The 10,936-nt window shown below is 46.9% G+C and overlaps 1 protein-coding gene across 2 annotated transcripts in view; it reads right to left on the minus strand.

Moving 5' to 3' along the window:
- Nucleotides 1-2,065, minus strand: part of STX17 (syntaxin 17) — a 34,330-nt gene extending 32,265 nt beyond the window's left edge. Inside the window, exon 1 of one of the 2 annotated variants that reach the window (XM_007661676.3) lies at nt 2,011-2,065. The gene's annotated coding sequence lies outside the window, so the exon portion shown is untranslated. The remainder of the gene's footprint in view (nt 1-2,010) is intronic. The other variant, XM_007661677.2, reaches the window with a different exon arrangement.
- Nucleotides 2,066-10,936: the final 8,871 nt, after the last annotated feature.

Here is a 10,936-nt window from a genome sequence, read left to right on the forward strand (position 1 = left end):
CACAATGGAGATGAAGACTGTGAACCCCACGTGGGACAACCTGATGACCTTGGATCTCCCCCAGCTCTCAGAAGTGTGCTTGCCACATAATAATGATGATGATGACGTTGGTATTTGTTAACCATTTCCTATGTGCACAGCACTGTTCTAAGCGCTGGGGTAGATACAGTGTAATCAGGTTGTCCCACGTGAGGCTCACGGTCTTCACCCCCATTTTACAGATGAGGTCACTGAGGCCCAGAGAAGTGAATAATAATAATGTTGGTATTTAAGTGCTTACTATGTGCAGAGCACTGTTCTAAGCGCGGACTTGGGAGTCAGAGGTCATGGGTTCGAATCACGCCTCTGCCGCTTGTCAGCTGCGTGACTGTAGGCAAGTCACTTCACTGGGCCTCAGTGACCTCATCTGGAAAATGGGGATTAAGACTGTGAGCCCCTCGTGGGACAATCTGATGACCCTCCACCTCCCCCAGCGCTTAGAACAGTGCATAGTAAGCGCTTAACAAATACCGACATTATTATTACTATTATTAGACTGTAAGCCCGTCAATGGACAGGGATGGTCTGTCTCTGGTGCCGAATTGTCCCTTCCAAGCGCTCGGGCCAGTGTTCTGCACGGAGTAAGCGCTCAAGCAATACGAGTGAATGAAGCGATTAGACCGTAAGCCCGTCAAACGGCAGGGACCGTCTCTATCTGTTGCCGACTTGTTCATCCCAAGCGCTTAGTACAGTGCTCTGCACATAGTAAGCGCTCAATAAATACTATTGAATGAATGAATTTCCTCTGGCCCGAGATGAACCCGCCACCTCCGGGCGTCGTCACTCACATCCGGGGCGTCACAAGGGACCCATGGGGTTTTCCAGCCGTGCCGGTCCCTGCCAGACGAACCCAACGCATCTTCCTCACCTTATTTATTTTAACGAGATGTACATCACCCTGATTCTATTTAGTTGCCACTGTTTTTATGAGATGTTCTTCCCTAAGACTGTGAGCCCCACGTGGGACGACCTGATTCCCCTGTGTCTACCCCAGCGCTTAGAACAGTGCTCGGCACATAGTAAGCGCTTAACAAATACCAACAACAACATTCCCTTGACTCTATTTAGGACCACTGTTCATGTCTGCCTGTCTCCCCCGATTAGACTGTAAGCCCGTCAAGGGGCAGGGACTGTATCTGTTGCCGACTTGTCCATTCCAAGCCCTTAGAAATAATAATAATGTTGGTATTTGTTACGCGCTATGTGCCAAACACTGTTCTAAGCGCCGGGGTAGACATCGGGGAATCAAGTTGTCCCCCGTGGGGCTCCCGGTCTTAATCCCCATTTTCCAGATGAGGTAAGTGAGGCCCAGAGAAGGGAAGTGACTTGCCCCTCGGTCACACGGGATTCGAACCCATGACCTTTGACTCCAAAGCCCGTGCTCTTTCACCGAGCCACGCTGCTTCTCTTAGTCCGGTGCTCTGCACCTACTAAGACAGACAAGACAGTTCTTGTCTGTCCGTCTCCCCCGATTAGACCGTAAGCCTGTCAAACGGCAGGGACTGTCTCTATCTGTTGCCGACTTGTTCATCCCAAGCGCTTAGTACAGTGCTCTGCACATAGTAAGCGCTCAATAAATACTATTGAATGAATACTAAGCGCTCCATAAATACTACTGAATGAATGAAAGCCGGTCCTTCGGCCCTCCCGGGGCTGCCCACTTTGGCCAACCCTGGCCTCACCGGAAGTCAAGGCCCGTCACGTGACTCCGGTCCTTGACAATGGCCCCCCCCCCCCGCCCCCCGATTCCGATCGGGGCCGAAAATGAAACCGAAACTGGTGGTCGCCCTCCCTCCCGGGGCCGGGGGGTCGGACGGTGGCCACGTTGATGGCCACGTTGATGGCCACGGCGAGGAGTCTCGCCCTTCCCCCCCCCGCCCCCCATTCGCCTCACGCTTTGGCTTTCCCGCCCTTCCCGCCCTCGCGCGCGCCCCCCAGGGAGCGCGCGCGCGCCTCTGCCCAAGGCCTCACCTGGCGACCGGGCGGCTGCGGGGACGCTGACGTAAACACGTTCGCTCTGACTCAGCGGCACGCGGGCGTGGGGGGGGCGTGGCCTCGCGCGCGCTGGGGGCGTGGCCTCGAGGGGGCGCTCGCGCACCTGCCCCCCCCCGGTCACGTGCGCCCGAGGCCTTGTCCTGGGCCTCATCCATTCATTCACTCCTCTGATGACATTGAGAAGCAGCGTGGCTCACTGGAAAGAGCACGGGCTTTGGAGTCAGAGGTCATGGGTTCAAATCCCAGCTCGGCCACTTGTCAGCTGTGTGACTTTGGGCAAGTCACTTAACTTCTCGGTGCCTCAGTTACCTCATCTGTAAAATGGGGATTAAGACTGTGAGCCCCACGTGGGACAACCTGATTCCCCTGTGTCTACCCCAGCGCTTAGAACAGTGCTCTGCACATAGTAAGCGCTTAACAAATACCAACATTATTATTTCACTCATTCATTCAATAGTATTTATTGAGCGCTTACTCTGTGCAGAGCACCGTACTAAACGCTTGGCGTGGACATTTTGGCAACAGAGACCATCCCTGCCCCATGACAATGCGCAGTGCTCAAAGCATTGTCCCACATGGGGTTCCCAGTCTTCATCCCCATTTGACAGATGAGGGAACTGAGGGCCAGAGAAGTCAAGTGACGGGCCCAAAGTTACACAGCTGACAAGCGGCAGAGCCGGGATTGGAACCCATGGCCTCTGACTCCCAAGCCCGGGCTCTTGCCACTGAGCCACGCTGCTTCTGGTATTCATTGAGTGCTTACTATATGCAGAGCACTGTACTAAGCGCTAGGAATGTACAATTCAGCAACAGATAGAGACAATCCCTCCATGAGGGGAGCCTAATAATAATAAGAATGATGATGGTATTTGTTAAGCGCTTACTATGGGCCAAGCACTGTTGTAAGTGCTGGCATAGATACAAGGTTCGGTTGTCCCACTTGGGGCTCACGGTCTTCATCCCCATTTGACAGGTGAGGGGACTGAGGCCAATGAAGTGAAGTGACTTGGTCAAAGTTACACAGCTGACAAGTGGCCGAGCGGGATTCCGGTCTCATTCTGTACTGCCTAATAATAGTATTCATTCAGTCATATTTATTGAGCATTTACTGAGAAGCAGCGTGGCTCAGTGGAAAGAGCATGGGCTTTGGAGTCAGGGCTCATGAGTTCGAATCCCAGCTCTGCCACTTGTCGGCTGTGTGACTGTGGGCAAGTCACTTAACTTCTTTGTGTCTCAGTTCCCTCATCTGTAAAATGGGGATTAAGACTGTGAGCCCCACATGGGACAACCTGATTCCCCTATGTCTACCCCAGCGCTTAGAACAGTGTTTGGCACATAGTAAGCGCTTAACAAATACCAACATTATTATTACTGTGTGCAGAGCACTGTACTAAGCGGTTGGAAAGTAAAATTAAGCAATAGATACAATCCCTGCCCAAAACGGGCTTACAGTCTAGAAGGCAGAAGACAGATTGGTTAAGCGCTTATTATGTGCCAGGCACTGTAGTGAGTAGCAGCGTGGCTCAGTGGCAGAAGGCGGGGCTTGGGAGCCAGAGGTCATGGGTTCTAATCCTGGCTCTGCCACTTAGCTGTGTGACTTTGGGCAAGTGATTTCACTTCTCTGGGCCTCAGTGACCTCACCTGTAAAATGGGGATTAAGACTGTGAGCCCCATGTGGGACAACCTGATTACCTTGTACCCCCCCCCCCAGTGCTTAGAACAGTGCTTGGCACATAGTACGCGCTTAACAAGTACCATCATTATTATTATTACTAAGCACTGGGATGGATACGAGCAAATCGGGTCCCTGTCCCATGTGAGGCTGACAGTCTCAATCCCCATTTTGCAGATGAGGGAACTGAGGCACAGAGAAGTGAAGTGACTTGCCCAAGGTCACACAGCAGACAAGTGGAGGGCTGGGATGATCTCATTTAAACCTTTATATAAGTGTTTTTTGAAAAAATTTCATCGCTGTTAATCATTGGGAAGGCAAAGCACTTGGGTTTCAGAGGCTTGCCTAGTAATAATAATAATTTGGTATTTGTTAAGCGCTTACTATGTGCCAAGCACTGTTCTAAGCGCTGAGTAGATATAAGGTAAACAGCTTGTCCCACGTAAAACTCACAGTTTTAATCCCCATTTTCCAGAGGAAGTAACTGAGTGACATCAGATGGTCATTCGTACCTCTAGGCAGATCTGGGAGGCCTGGTATTAGTGACTGTCAGATAGCAAATCCATCCCCCTTTATGGGTCTTCCATTTTTTCCGCTCATTTCTCTCTCAAGTAGCATTCTTGGAACAAGCCTAAGGAAAGAAAGACATGTCATTTGCTCTCTCTATCTCTTTCCCTTTTCCTCCCTTCCCTAGAAGACAGTTTGGGGTGAGGAGAAGGTGGCGTTTTGAGGCTCAATCCCAATTATTTTAGTATTTTTGTAAAGCATGCATTTAATTTTCATTTATTTTGTCCATAAATTGACCAGATATTTTAGCTTTATTAATTAATTGAAAGGTGAGTAGGTCTATTTTACATCACAATATGACTCACCTGCCCCCCAAAAAAAGAAAATGGAGCTTCCTGGTTTTAGTGTAATGGGTTTTAATGGAGAGTCCCTAAGACAGTGGGAAGGATACTTTGACCAGAGAAGAACACTGTCAATCAACACTTCAGGGTATTGGAAGAAAGGGATTACCTCAAACCACAGATAATCAATAGAATGTGTAAATTAGGTGCCAATGAATACCATTTATTAGTGTTGCTATTTAAGTGGATAGTTAAGCTTTGGGCACTGAAAAGGGCAGAAATCAATTCATGCATAAATTATTTCCAAAAGTGCTTCATCCAGAAGAGATGTCAACAGTCACTATTCATTCAAAATCTTCAAATATCTACTGGAAGAAGGGCTTCTTCTAGTGGAAAGAGCACAGGATTTGGAGTCAGAAGACCTGGGTTCTAATCCCAGCTCTGCACTTATCTGCCGTATCATCTTGGGTAAGTCACTTCACTTCTCTGTACGTCCGCCTCCTCATCCGTGAAATGTCGTTTTTCCTTCCCTCTTCGAGCCCCGTGTAAACAGGGATCGAATCTAATCTGATTATCTTGTATCATTCCTGCCTTTATCCCAGCGCTTGACACGTAGCCAGCTCTTATAATTATTATTATTGTCTTTCTCTTAGGTGATTGCAAAATCCGTTCAAACAGTTCAGTGCACTAGAGTGCTGATGGAAAGCTCAGGAATCCAAGCTTGAAAAAAATGGACTTCGGTTATTTCTCTTCTGGCCCTCCCTGCCAACCCTTTCCTGGAGATACTCCTTAATTGTGGTCTAGCCCACAGATAGAGAAATTGTAACTTTGCAGCTCTGAACCTCTTTGGGGTTTGCACTCCCCAGACTTGAAACATCCCCAACATGGGTTTATTTATGATAAAAAAAATTCCAGGATCCCCTTCTCCCCCTTCCCCATTCCTGAGCCTCTCCGAACTGCCCATCAGAGCAATGAATTTAGCCGCTCTGGGAACCTCTGAAGTTACAATGTACACGACCTCTTTCCCATGGAAGCTCTCCTCCTCCAAGGTACATAAACCCAGCCACTCCCCAGAGTCTCCCAGTTTCCTTCTCTACACTTTGAATTTTGCAATCTCCCCACCACTCTATTCCATATTTTTTCTTGTAACTTTTATTTATGTCTTCCATGGCTCTGAGGTATGGCTCCATGTGAGCCCTTTGCAGGACAGGGACTGTATCCAACCTGATAAATCTGTTTCTACCCCAGTGCTTATTCCAGTGCCTGGGTATCACAGTATCACAGTTATTAGTATTATTATTGGGGGTGGGGGGGGTTGGGTTAGTGAAATGGGGGGCGGTTTACTTAATTGGCAAATTCACAAAAGTAACTTCAATTACTTTGAAAGAAAGTGATTTCCATCTGACTGAAGAGACACCATCCCCACTATCCCCCTCCCCCCATCTTTTAGTTTTGCCATCTTTCAGTATTCCAGGCATTTCTGCCAATATTACTGGGTTTGGTGTTGCAGGATTATAGTGTTGATATTAAAATATCCGAAAAATAGCTTGGCACTGAGGCACTCTCCCCCTTATCATTCTTCCTCTCCTATAGTACACCCCCGCTCACACCCTTTGCTTCTCTTTAACCAACCTACTCCCTGGGCCTCCATCCCATCTCTCTGGCTGTCAGCTCTTGCTCACACTTTCCCTCCTGCTTGGAACTCCTTACCCCTTTAAATCTGGCAGACTACCTCTCGCCTCTTCTTCCAGGCCCTTCTGAAATCCCATCTCCTCCAGGATAATCTCTCATCTCCCCACCATACTTGTACCACTCCATGAATTGCACCTCAATCAATCCATGGTATTTATTGAGTGCCTACTGTGTGCATCACCTTAAGCATTTGGGTACTCACTTCCACCCATCTGGTAGGAGTAATGTATATTAGTGCACACGTCTTTAAACTCTTTTGTTTTGCCCCTTGCCTGTAATTAATTCACTTTAGTGTCTGTCTACCCTTCTAGGCTGTAAGATCTTGGAGAGTAGGGGTCGTGTTTAACTACTGTAGTCTCCCAAGCATTTAGTACAGTGCTCTGCCCAAAGTCAGATTCAAGAAATATTAAGGAAGTTGAATGAGGTGAACTTGCAGTGGAATGAAACGTGCTATTATACACGGAAACAGTTACAGACCTTTGGGCATTCGGTGTCCCCAACTGGTTTCCTGATGAAATATTGCCAGTCTGAGGTGCTTCCAAAGAGGCACAGGGCTTGTATAATCAATACAGTTGATAATCCTCCCTGTTGGGTGCCCATCAAGTATAGCTTTCTTTGCCTCATTGTGAACCAAGAGGGACCTAGTGAGTCATGACCCACAGGGAACAGTTCTGGAAGTGGTTCTATTCATTATCTCTATCCATCACTCAATCAGTGGTATTTATTGAGCGCTTGGTGTGTGCAGAGCACTGTACTAAAAGCCTAGGAAAATACAGTGTAACAGAGCTGGTAGACATGTTCCCTGTCCACAAGGAGCTTGCAGTCTAGAAGGGGAGCAGACGCTAAAATAAATTATGGATATGTACATAAGGGCTGTGGGGCTGAGGGTAGGGTGAATAATCCGTACAAATCTACGTGCAAGGAAGAGGCAGAAGGGTGATGTGGTAAGTAAGACAGGGAACCCGGACAGAGAAATTGAGAGCTCACTCACTGAATTGGCAGTTAATGCTAAACTGGGTAGGGTTTCTGATGAAAAAAAAAAAACCTTCTTTAAAAATGGAAAACTCATCTGAACATAGAGACTAGGAAAGTCATTTGAGTAGCAGGTCAGGTAAAAACAGAAAATTAGCCTGCTCAAAAAAGGGCTCTAGGCTGTTGGGGTGATGGGACTAGAGGGGGAATTATGCAGAAAAATCTTCCTAAAAGAGGTGGGATTTTAGGAAGGCTTTGAAGGTAGGGAGAGCTGAGGTCTGAAGAATTTGACTGAGGCAATTGTCCCAAGTCAGGGGAATAGCGTGACTGCGGGGGAGAGAGAGTTGAGAGTTAGATATAGTTCGTAGGTAAACTTGGGAAGAATGAGGAGTGCAGTCGGGGAGTAGTGGGGAAATGGAGCCGATACACGAGATGAGCAGAGTTGGTAGAGAGCCTTAAAGGCAATTGTGAGGATTTTCTCAGCCATCGGTTTGCCCTAAGGTACCTTCTTCTGGGAAATGGGGCTGGTGCCAGACCTTTTAGTGCATATGTAAAAAAACCAGTGTCATTTTATTTACAAAATAAATTTGTCAGTAACATAGCCAGTGATGATAGAGTTGTCTCTCTTTTTGGGGTATTTATTAATAGCTTATTATGGCCCAAGAACCGTGTTAAGCACCGGGATAAATACAAGAGAAGCCCCAGAACAACACCTGGATGCAGAAGCTAAAAAGAGAAACCAATAGGAGATTCTGAACTCTTTAACCCAGAGCACAGGCTTACAAGAAAAGGGCACCAGCAAAATTATTTAGCCATTAGAGGGAAAGAGAGGGGAAAAGGGAGGGCCGGGGGGGGGGGGGGGCAAAATAGCCATTTGTGGCTTTTCTTGGCAACTTCCAGTGAAGTTACCTCCCAACAGGGCCGGCTTCATCCTGTTTCCTCAGTGGAAAGTCCAGAAGAAGTTTGGACCCACGTTACCCATATTCAGAATGGTGGGAGGAAGTAGTAGTTATTCTCAGTGGTTTCTGAATTCCCACGTGATTGATCCAGTTTGTACAAGCACAGCTACGCCACGGCCCAGGTCGGCTTTCAAATAGCGAACAAAGCGTTTGAATTTATCCTCCCCCCCATTCACTGTAATGATAGTAATTTGAGTCAATTCATTAAATCTGAAAATGGATGTAAGATTCGAGTCTCCTGGCTAATATCTCTAGGCCTGCAAACTCTCTGCAACTTCTGATTTACTAGTGAAACCACATCAAACATTTAAAAAGCAATTACAATTACAGCCTGACACATGATGTAAAGGAATCTCTTCAGCATTGTCCTGTGAGTGTCAACTGTCATCCTGGTTCTAAAGTCTTCCAGAAAAAATAGGCAGCCTCCGTGATTTGTTACTATTAGGGTTAATTCGATGTGTCTGCAAATAACAGTGTTTATGCAATCTCTCTAATCAACGATGAAATGCATTTTCTGTTACGCTCATCACTGATGCACTTGGGGATCAGATAAACTGTTGGTTTCCTCTCTTAAAAGAGAAAATATTTTTTCGCCTTTTATATTTTCCCCACGGAGATTCAAAGCATTCTGAACTTGTCAATTTCCACTGAGATCTGTGACAAGACTAGTAAATAGTGGGGATCCCCTCCAAGCCTTCTTACTGTTGCTCCCCAATATAGACGGGGTGGTGGGGATGGCTTATGTCTAATTGAAGGACAGGGTCTCGTCTCTTTTAAAGAACCCGGGCACAAAGCCAGCTGGAGGAGGTGGCCCCAGGGAAGCTTGAGAGATGGAAGGAGGAAGGGAGAAAGGAAGTGAGGGGGTTGCCCTAATTAAACACGAGGACCCAGTCACCTCCCCAGTAACTCAGAGATTAAGATTTAGTCGTGGTCTCTGTCCCAAATCCGTCACTGAATGAATGTGTGTACGCAGAAGAACAAATAGGTATTGGGCAAATGGTTTTTCCTTTGTAACTCTCTGCCCAGCTCCAACCACGATGGTCTCAGTTCCAGAGTTTTGGTACTGAAAAGACATTAAGGAGGCCTGCAACCCCACTCCTTTCCAGAATCTCTAATAGCAACATGCCAGTCTGATTGTTTTCCAGCTTCCCCCGTAACACGACCGATCCAAAGTCAAAGTCGACAGCGAGTGGGTTAGGGGAGGGATACACCTCTCCACTGATAGAGGCCTCACTAAAAAAGGGTAGTTTACAGGGCTACAGTCTCACAACAAAAATGTCCTATGTGCATGGCCTCAGCCCAAAACATATCCTTTTGAGACAGAGGGCATACTCGATCGAGGTTGGGATTCCAGGGCTTTGGCGGCGGCAAATCTGGGGCTCAGTGCACACTTTTGTTTTTTAATGGTATTTGTGAAACTCTTACTTTATGCCAGGCACTGTGCTAAGTACTGGGATAGGTACGTGATAATCAGATAGGTCCCTGTTCAAGTCCCACACGGGGTTTATAGTCTTAAAACCCCATTTTACAGATAAGGAAACTGAGGCACAGGGAAGGTAAGTGGCTTGCCCCAGGTTACACAGTGGACAAGCGGCGGAGCCGCGATTAGAACCCAGGTCTGACTCATACTGAGCCCTAAGGGAGGGGCTACAACCCAAACTCCGCATGGCCTGGTCAAGCAGGGCTGTGCTTACACAGAGGGGCAAGCAGAATGGCACTGAGGGGCCATGGCTACTCCTTGTTTGCCCAGCCATCCACTTTCCTCAGGATTCCAGTGTTTGCTTTAAAAAAGTTTCCGGATCAAAGGAGGCACGCTTAGAAATGTGAAAGTGGTAAACCATCAGAATCCCAGGAGAAGACAGGCAGGTTATCCTTCCGTCACAAACCTTTCGCTTCCCAGTGAGAAAATAAACAGAAGTTTCAAAGAAGCAGCGTGGCCTAATGGATAGAGTGCAGGTCTGGGAGTCAGAGGACCTAGGTTCTAATCCTGGCTCTGACACTTGTCTGCTGTGTGACCGGGCAAGTCCCTTAACTTCTCTGTGCCTCTGTTTACCTCATCTATAAAATGGGGATTAAGACTGTGAGCCCCATTTGGAACATGGACTGTGTTCAAACATTATCTTGCATCTACCCCAGTGCTTAATAGAGTGCCTGGCACATAAGAAACACTTAATAAATACCATAAAAAAATGGGAAGAGCAGCAGCAGCAGAATTAAGCCTTCACCAGCACTGTACTAAGCACTCGGGAAACACAGAGATAAGTGCTTAATTAATACCATTTTTTTTAAAGTGATATGTCCCCTGCCCTCAAGGACCTCACAATGTAATGAGACAGACAAAAAATAATCTACAAACAGAAAGGTCAAAAGAAATAATTGTACGTTCAATCCCTTTAGACTGTAAACTTATTGTGGGTGGTTAACAAATGTGTTGTATTGTACTCTCCCAAGTACTTAATTCAGTGCTCTTCACACAGTAAGTGCTCAATCAGTAAGAGGATGAGGATGTTAAAGCCATGGGGAAAATGAAAATTTTGTATTATCGGTGCTTTTCAAATCACCGTGTTCTGGCTTTTACCATTAAACAGATAACCGAGAGTTGGCTTTGTGACCTTATTCATTCATTCAGTAGTATTTATTGAGTGCTTACTATGTGCAGAGCACTGTACTAAGCTCTTGGAACGTACAATTCGGCAACAGATAGAGACAATGCCTGCCCAGTGATGAGCTCACTGTCTAAACGACCTTAAAGTTGGTTA

The sequence above is a fragment of the Ornithorhynchus anatinus genome, chromosome X3 (assembly GCF_004115215.2).
Source record: "Ornithorhynchus anatinus isolate Pmale09 chromosome X3, mOrnAna1.pri.v4, whole genome shotgun sequence".
NCBI lineage: Eukaryota > Metazoa > Chordata > Mammalia > Monotremata > Ornithorhynchidae > Ornithorhynchus > Ornithorhynchus anatinus.